We start from the raw sequence: 9683 nt of genomic DNA on the forward strand, positions 1-9683 counted from the left end.
GGCATAACTTCCCTGCTGTGTACTCCCCTGGCAACAGATTTTGCCTGCTTTTGCCAGGTGAGTCAATTGAGCAACTCCATGGATGACATCCCAAATTGTCAAAAGATTACTACTCAAAGGGGACATAGCCATCTACCTCACACAGATAGATAAAGAGCAGTTGTCAAGTATTGTATTTTACTCATTAATAATTTAATATTTTATTTTTCTTTATTTTTTTTTTTTTCCGTGTCAGGCCGTCAACCATCCAGGCGCCCACGGCCAGGACGCTGGGCGTAGGCGAGCCTCTCTGCTCTCTGCTGCCTAATGACGCAGGCGGGGCACGGGAGCCACACCTGCAATGCCTCTAGGGGCAGTAATTTAATATTTTAACTTCTTATAATAATGTTGACATGTTAATAATGTAACAAGTAAGACTTTTTTTTTTAACAACTGATTCAAAGGTGAATTCAAAGTAACCACTCATGCACAGGCCAGGAAAGATGTCTAAATTAATGTAGATGAGAAAAGGGCATATCTACATGGTAATAAATATATTCCATCGAGCACAATTAATTTGTATTTTTATAGACAAGGGTCACTTGCATTATGATCAATTTTCCACAATTCACAGAGTTGTAAAGCAGCTTAAAGGCAGTGAGAGGTAGAAATAACCCAGAAGGGGTCACGGGACAGGGCAAGGAGTAATGCTTTCTGTTTCCATTGCAAATTCTTTCCTACCTTTTTTTCTGACACTTCAGTAAGTCCAAGCAACATCTCATCTAGCAAGAGTACTTCCGACCATTCCTCACACAACACTCTATTATGGTGGGCCCCAAGGAGAGTTTTTGTTTCACATGGTTTTTAGTGGAACAGCTTTCCTTGGTTTTTGAATTCCTATCTTTTTAGTTCATGTAGAAAAGGCCAATCCAGGAAGAGTCCACTCCACAGTCATCAGCACCACCTCTCCCTGCAATGCTGCTCCAAGTCATCACATCCCCACTCCTCATCGACAAAGAGCTTCTGCAGGGCTGCCCTGTTACACCTGCGCTGAGGAGCGAATATGACTTAGGCTCCCAGTTTGGAGATAGATATCATGAAAGTAAAGTCAATATTCAACACAAGAAGAAAACAGACAAAATGTTTTCAGTAATTAGAACATATAGAAATTATAGGACTCAGTACCCTGTGTGAAGGAAACATAAAGTGTGAAGATTAGACAATGCAATTCTTAACATTCCTTGTTGATCATTTGTTTCTTTCTTTGTATAAAAAAAAGCAGCTGTCATTTATCAATTTTCATCCGTGTGCCAGGCTCTCTGGCAGGAATTCCTACATACTTAACCAGAAGGAAAATGGTGTTACTCACATCTTACAAATGAATCCCCCCCCCCCCCCCCCCACACACACACACAAACAAGACTATGGCTTAAAGAAGTAAAAAGTTATGCCCAAAAGTCATAATTAGTAAGTTGTGGATCCTGAGTTAGTGTGATTCCAAAGCTCATCCTCTTTCTTCATACCCTTCAGTAAATGCTTGCAAAACGAATGCTCTTGCTTTCCATCTGGCAGAGGGAGGAGCAACTGACATTCTTACTGGAATCTAGAAGCTGCTGCACATGATTATCAGCCAAGGAATCCACATCTCAAGCAGAACCAGATCTCTGAGGCGGTTACTCACAACGGAGAGGATCTGGCATGTAGTCAGGCAGGGACCACGAAGACCACACCAACTCCTGGGAATTTACAGCAAGAAGGTGGCCAGCGAAGCCCAAACCCAGAGGTTTGGGAGGAGATTCCACGGCTTTTCTTAGAACTCCCCAGCCTGGTGGAGCTGACTGCAGCACAGAGATCCCTCTGGGGGGACAGGAAGAGCCCAGTCCTCACAGGCAGCCTTTATCTTGCTAGAGGCTGATGTTTCAGAGAAACACTCCAATGGGCCTTGGCAAATTTGATGAGTCTCCTGCTCAGTCTATAGCTCTCTCTGTTCCTAAGTTTAAGTTCCAAAGTGCTGGATACTTTAAGAGGCAGAGGGAGAAATGTTTAGGGGCACGTAGTATACAAGATCAGAAAGAATTCAATGCTGATACTGGAAAAATTGCTCTGTGTGGGCAGAAGGTATTCTGAAGTCAAAACAACAAAAAAAGTCTTAAACTAAGAGTTGGTTTTTTAGAAATAGAAACAGAATGGTCAAACCTTTAACCAGACTAAGAAAAAACCACAGAGAATACTCAAATAAATTTAGAAGTGAAACAGGAGACATTGTAATTGATGCCATAGAAATAAAATGGATTACAAAAGACTACTATGAATGATTATGCACCAATAAAGTGGATAACCTAGCAGAAATGGATAAATTCCTAGAAACATACTACCTACCAATACTAAATCATGAATAGGAAATATAAATAGATCTATGACTAGTACAAAGCCTGAATCAATCATCAAAAACCTCCCAATAAAAAATTATTAGTGAATTCTGCCAAACATCTAAAAAATAATTAAGTCCAATCATTCTCATATTACTACAAAAACTTGAAAATGAGAGAATGCCACCAAACTAATTTTATGAGGCCAGTATTTCCTGATACCAAAGACAAAGACATCACAGGAAAACTACAGGCCAATATTCCTGATGAGCATTAATGCAAAAATCCTTAACTAGCATACCAAATCCCACAGCATAGTAAAAGGATCACACACCATGAGAAAGTGGGATTTATCCCTGGGATGCAAGAATGACTCAACATACTGTTACCAATGAGACAATGAGACCTCGGTTCCTGTCTTCTAGAAGGAAAGGTTTCAGGCAAGAGACATAGTGCAGGAAAGCAAGCGGGAATTTACTGGCTGGGCATCGTCCTGTGCACCAAAGGGTTGCAGGATCGATTTCTGGTCAGGGCATACACCAAGATTCCCCAGTGGGGAGTGTGCAGGAGGCGCCAGTTGACGTTTCTTTTTCACATAAATGTCTCTCTCTCCCTCTCCCCTCCTCTCTCTCTCAAATTCAATAAACATTTTTAGAAAAAAGAATGTATTGGCAGCAGCAAAAACACACTTAGGAGAATGAAACAAGGAAGGACATAGAAGAAGTAACAGGAGGGCCTAGGCTGGGCTGCTTTACTCACTGGGAAGTCAGAGAAAAGAGGGCCTTGGGGACAGGCTCAGGGGGTGAGCCTCCACCATTGCTCCCTGGTTGCAAGTTTCCTGGGCTCCATTGGAGGGAAGGAGAATGGTAAGAGTGCATATGGGTCCTTTGCACTGAGGGCATTTATTTCTCTCTTGCAGGTGAAAATCTTAGAGGAAGTCTCCAGGGAGGGCCTCAATAGAATATTCATCAGCTTTCCAATTGTGTTCTTTCAGGGTCATGATCTCTGCCAATCGGTCTATGGTTGGAGCCAGGGCAGGGGATCATTAGTCAATGCAGTTGGTCCTGAGGCAGCCCCAGTAGCACTTGTCTGGTGTTGCTGCTTTTCTGGGCCTGGAGGTGAAATGCAACCGAGGCCTAGATGTTATCTTTAGGGAGGAAAAGTCAGGGGGTTGAACCCACATGACCAGTGATATGTCAGGTCAAGAGTTCAAACCACATGACCAGGGACATGCTAGGGGAGGAGAGGTTACCCTGGGGGCCAGATCCTTGTTTTCCCAGTTTTGCCCCTTGCTAGGCATCCAGGGCTTTCTGCCCTGGTGACCTGCTGTACTTGGCCTATTGTCCTCGCTCTGCTCATGTCTGTCTAACTCCCTATTCCAATAGAAAAATAAATGAATGTAATAGCCACATTAACAGAAAAAGGATAAAAATAACATGATCATCTCAATAGATGCATAAAAAACAACTAAATTCAACATTCTTTCATGATAAAAAAACAACAACCCTCAAACTAGAAATAGAAGAAAACTATCTCAATATAACAAAAGGCCATACATGAAAAGCCCACAGCTGGCATTATTGTCAATGATGAAAAACTGAAAACTTCTTTAAGATCAAGAAGAAGACAAGGATGCCCACTTCCACCACTTCTATTCAACATAGTCCTAGCCAGAAATAAATCTTACCCTTCGCGACAGCATGGATGGACCTGGAGAGCATTATGCTAAGTGAAATAAACCAGTCAGAGAAAGACAACTACCACATGATTTCACTCATATGTAGAATCTAATGAACAAAATGAACTAACGAGCAAAACAGAGACAGACTCATTAGCTATAAAGAAGGCTGACGCTGTCTGGTATGTATTTTGGGGGGGGGCAGAGGGGAGGTTGAATGGATGGGATGGAGGGATTGAGCAAAAGAAAAAACTCATGGACACAAACAACAGTGTGGTTATTGCTGGGGTGAGAAGAGGCTGAAGAGGTGGAGGAGGGTATAGGGGGGATAAATAGTGATGGACCAATACTTGATTTGGGATGGTGAACACATAATACATTGTACAGATGATGTATTATATATTTTTTCACCTGAAACCTGTATAATTTGTTAACCAGTTTCCCCACATTAAATTCAATAAAAATAGATAAATCTAAAATTTACAGAATAAACGGCAAGGGATTTTGCTGGTAATATAAAAAAGTGGAGTGATTTAGCAGAGTTTTGTTGGCAATCAGGTGAGATAGTTAAGAATTAGCTGAGTGTAAGAAAGGGAGACTGGTTCTATAAAATTTTATTGACATAATTTAACAGTAGTGATAGAAAAAAAATAGTTTCCAGAACTTAAGCCTCACCTCAGTATATAGGCTATGAAATAAAAGGAGATAACAAGTTTTAAAAATAGATAATAAGTGTAGTGTGTGACCCAATCTGTTGTAAAATACAATTTTAATTGATCACATTAAAATAAATGGTGCCTAGGAGATGGGAAATAATGAGTTGACAAAAACAAGTATAGATAGACAGATAGATAGCTATACATATTCACACATATACAAATGTATAATTTGAAATTAAATAAATATTATATATATATAAATTATGAATTTTACATGCAAAATACATATAATTTGCATATAATGTCTATATAGATAATTATATATAAATCTCTATATAAAATCTATACAATGAAAATTAATAATTTGCCCTAGGTGACAAACATAAATTTGACTCAAACTCAGTATTTTTCCAGCTCAGAATCCTGTGTATTTTCTACTCTCCCATGCTGCTTTGTCTCCAATCTATTTTTTGACACTTTTTTTGAGCCTCTGCAATTTTACTACACTGTTTCAGGACAGATTATTGTACTACTAGAGGCCCAGTGCACAAAAATTTGTGCACTGGAGGGTGGTCCCTCAGCCCGGCCTGTGCCCTCTCGCAGTCTGGGACCCCTCAAGGGATGTTCACCTGCTGGCTTAGGCTCATTCCCCCAGGGGGACGGGCCTAAGCTGGCAGGCAGACATCCCTCTGGCAGCCCGGGAGCCCTTGGAGGATGTCTACTTGCCAGCAGGGAGTAGGCCTAAGCTGCAGTCGGACATCCTGAGTGCTGCTGAGGAGGCAGGAGAGGCTCCCACCACCACCACTATGCTGGCAGCCGTCAGCCTGGCCTGTGGCTGAGCAGAGCTACCCCTGTGGGAGTGCACTGATCACCACGGGGCATCTCCTGCATTAAGCGTCTGCCCCCTGGTGGTCAGTGTGTGTCATAGTGACCAATCATTCCCAGTCGTTCTGCTGTTAGGGTCAATTTGCATATTACCCTTTCATTATATAAGATAGAAGCCTGGTGCACGGGTGGGGGCCGACTGGTTTGCCCTGAAGGGTGTCCCGGATCAGGGTGGAGGTCCCGCTGGGGTGCCTGGCCAGCCTGGGTGAGGGATTAAGGGCCATTTTCAGGCTGGCCACACCCCCTTCAGGGTGGGGGTTCCCATTGGGGTGCCTGGCCAGCCTGGGTGAGGGACTGAGGTCTGTTTTCAGGCTGGCCACACCCCCTTCAGGGGGGGTCCCCACTGGGGTGCCTGGCCAGCCTGGGTGAGGGTCTGATGGCTGTTTTCAAGCTTGCCACGGCCACGGGCTGGAAGCAGATATCTGGGATTTATTTATCTTCTATAATTGAAACTTTGTAGCCTTGAGCGGAGCTCAGGGCCAGCCAGGGGAGGCGGGAAGCTTGGCTTTCTTCATCATCGGGGGCAACCCAAGCTTCCTGCTCACTCCAGCTCCGTGGCTGCCGCCATCTTTGTGATGGAGTGATGGAGTGAGGGAGTGGCAGTTAATTTGCATATTACTCTTTTAGTAGATAGGATTTTTAAATACTTAAATAAATAAAAGAATTAAACTACTTACTAATTTATCTAAAATAACCATCATCTCAAATATTACTTACAAAAATAAACAGTAAACTCAACTTCAGTTAAGACCAGAAAGGCCTAACCAAGATGATAGTAGGTGCACCACTGGGCAAAAGAAAAGGAGAAAGAGAAGCTCCGTGAATGGGCAACAAGAGGAAGTGCTCATTGAAAAAGAGGAGGAAAAAGCAAAACCAGTACTGAGACTAAGGAGCCATCTGCATTCTATCAGATGCAAAGGGCAGTCTTGAGAAGCACTCTGTTGAGACTTTGTAAGCATAAACTTACAACCCCTCCTCTCTTCAAGGCAAAAGTTCTTGAAAAAGTTTCCTAAACAAGCAGTCTCCTTTTGTTTATCTCTAATTTGTTCTGCAGCTCATTTTATTTGGTTTGTCAACCAAAATCTACTGCATCTGCACTTATAAAGGTTTCCAACAATTTTCACATTGTCAAATCAAGGGTCACTATCTTTCCCTCATCTTACTTTAAATCCTAGCAGTCTGACTGAGCTACCCACTTCTTTGCTCTACCAGTATTCTTTCTCAGCTTCTGTGATTCCACATCTTCACAATTTTTCATCTCTTACTTATTCTCAACTTTTCTTCTCTACCCAATTTAAAAATGTTGTAGTTTTCTCAGAACTTTGTTTTGGAATCCCTTGTCTTCTTTATCCTGTTTCCATAAAGGATTCTATCCATTCCAATGTAATGAAATAATATGCATATGCCAGTGATGCATAATTGTAATTCCTTTATAGCATTAACCATATTTTATAATTTATTTATTCTTTTGTGTTTTTTTTTAATTTATCTTTATTGTTAGAAGTATTAAAGATGTCCCACTCCCCTCCCCCCATTGACTCCTTTCTCTCCACACACTTCCCCTCCCCAGGCCTTCACACCACTATTGTCTGTGTCCATGCATTATTTATATATTAGTAGGCATATAAGTTCTTCAGTTGATCTCTTCCCTACCTCCTCCATTCTCTCTGAGGATCCTCACTCAGTCTATGGCATGCTTCCATGTCTCTGGATCTATTTAGTTTGTCAGTTTATTTTGTTTATTAGATTCCACATATAAGTGAGATCATGTGATATTTGTCTTTCCCTGACTGACTTATTTCACTTAGCATAATACTCTCCAGGTCCCTCCGCGCTGTCTTGAAGGGTAAGAGATCTTTCTTTTCTTTTCTTTTTTTTTTTTTTTTTACAAATGCATGGTATTCCATTGTGTAAGTGTACCACAGTTTTTTTTTTTATCCACTCATCTACTGATGGGCATTTGGGCTGTTTCCAGAACTTAGCTATTGTAAATTTTGCTGTTATGAACATGGGGATGCATATATTTTTTCTGATTGGTATTTCAGGCTTCTTAGGATACATTCCTAGAAGTAGGATCACTAGGTCAAATGACAGTTCCATTTTTTTTTTTTATTTTTTTTATTTTTCGCTTAAAGTATTACAAAGGGTATTGCATAAGTGTCCTTTTTTCCCCCCCGCCCTTGACAAACCCCTACCCTCCCTTACCCCCCAGTGTCTTATGTCCATTAGTTATGCTTATATGCATGCATACAAGTCCTTCGGTTGATCTCTTACTCCCCTCCCTCCTGCCCCCCAACTCTCTCTGGCCTTCCCACTGCAGTTTGACAATCAGTTTGAGGCAGCTCTGCCTCTGTATCTATTATTGTTCAAAAGTTTGTAATGGTCTTTATTATCCATGAATGAGTGAGATCATGTGGTATTTTTCCTTCATTGACTGGCTTGTTTCACTTAGCATAATGCTCTCCAGTTCCATCCATGATGTTGCAAATGGTATGAGTTCCTTCTTTTTAACAGCAGCATAGTATTCCATCGTGTAGATGTACCACAGTTTTCTAATCCATTCATCTACTGATGGGCACTTGGGCTGTTTCCAGATCTTAGCTATGGTGAATTGTGCTGCTATGAACATCTGGTTACATATATCCTTTCTGATTGGTGTTTCTGGTTTCTTGGGATATATTCCTAGTAGTGGGATCACAGGGTCAAATGGGAGTTCCATTTCCAATTTTTTGAGGAACCTCCATACTGCCTTCCATAGTGGCTGCACCAGTCTGCATTCCCACCAGCAGTGCACAAGTGTTCCTTTTTCTCCACATCCTCTCCAGCACTTGTCGTTTGTTGATTTGTTGATGATGGCCATTCTGACAGGTGTGAGATGGTACCTCATTGTTGTTTTGATTTGCATCTCTCGGATGATTAGTGACTTTGAGCATGTTTTCATATGTCTCTTGGCTTTCTGAATGTCCTCTTTTGAAAGGTGTCTATTTAGATCCTTTGCCCATTTTTTGATTGGATTGTTTATCTTCTTTTTGTTAAGTTGTATGAGTTCCCTATAAATTTTGGAGATTAAGCCCTTATCAGATATGACGTTGGCAAATATGTTTTCCCAAGAGGTGGGTTTTCTTGTTGTTTTGTTGATGGTTTCTTTTGCTGTGCAGAAGCTTTTTATTTTGATGTAGTCCCATTTGTTCAGTTTCTCTTTAGTTTCAACTGCCCTAGGAGCTGTATCAGTGAAGAAATTGTTTTCGCATAAGTCTGAGATTTTGTTGCCTTTGTATTCTTCTAGAATTTTTATGGTTTCCTGTCGTACATTTAAGTCCTTTATCCATTTTGAGTTTATTCTTGTGTATGGTGTAAGTTGGTGGTCTAGTTTCATTTTCTTGCATATATCTGTCCAATTTTCCCAACACCATTTATTGAAGAGACTATCTTGGCTCCATTGTATGTTCATACCTCCTTTGTCAAAAATTAATTGAGCATATTGGTTCGGGCTAATTTCTGGACTCTCTATTCTATTCCACTGGTCTATATGTCTGTTCTTGTGCCAGTACCAGGCAGTTTTGAGAACAGTGGCTTTGTAATACAGTTTGATATCTGGCATTGAGATCCCACCTACTTTGTTCTTTCTCAGGATCGCTGCAGCTATTCGGGGTCTTTTGTTATTCCAGATGAATTTTTGGAGAGTTCGTTCTAGATCTTTGAAGAAGGCCATTGGTATTTTAATGGGAAGTGCGTTGAATGTATAGATTGCTTTGGGTAGTATGGACATTTTAATGATGTTGATTCTACCAATCCATGAACATGGTATGTTCTTCCATCTGTTTATGTCTTCCTCTATCTCTTTTTTCAACGTCCTGTAGTTTTCTGAGTAGAGGTCTTTAACCTCTTTAGTTAAGTTTATTCCTAGGTATCTTAATTTTTTTGGTGCGATGGTAAATGGGATTGTTTTTCTAATCTCTCTTTCTGAAAGTTCACTATTGGTGTATAGAAATGCCTCAGATTTCTTGGGGTTAATTTTGTATCCTGCTACATTGCCAAATTCATGTATTAAGTCTAGTAGCTTTTTGATGGAGTCTCTAGGGTTTTGTATGTATAATATCATGTCATCTGCAA

The 9683-nt window shown here is 40.9% G+C and overlaps 1 non-coding gene across 1 annotated transcript; it reads right to left on the reverse strand.

The window, feature by feature from the left end:
• Positions 1–227: 227 nt before the first annotated feature.
• Positions 228–357, reverse strand: LOC139022235 (small nucleolar RNA SNORA17). The gene has a single exon (XR_011473621.1). It is a non-coding gene; the product is annotated as a small nucleolar RNA SNORA17 (small nucleolar RNA).
• Between the last annotated feature and the right edge of the window lie 9326 nt (positions 358–9683).

Source organism: Myotis yumanensis, unplaced genomic scaffold (genome assembly GCF_028538775.1).
Source record: "Myotis yumanensis isolate MYYU_CA2020_CCGP unplaced genomic scaffold, mMyoYum1.0.hap1 SCAF_13, whole genome shotgun sequence".
Classification (NCBI taxonomy): Eukaryota; Metazoa; Chordata; class Mammalia; order Chiroptera; family Vespertilionidae; genus Myotis; species Myotis yumanensis.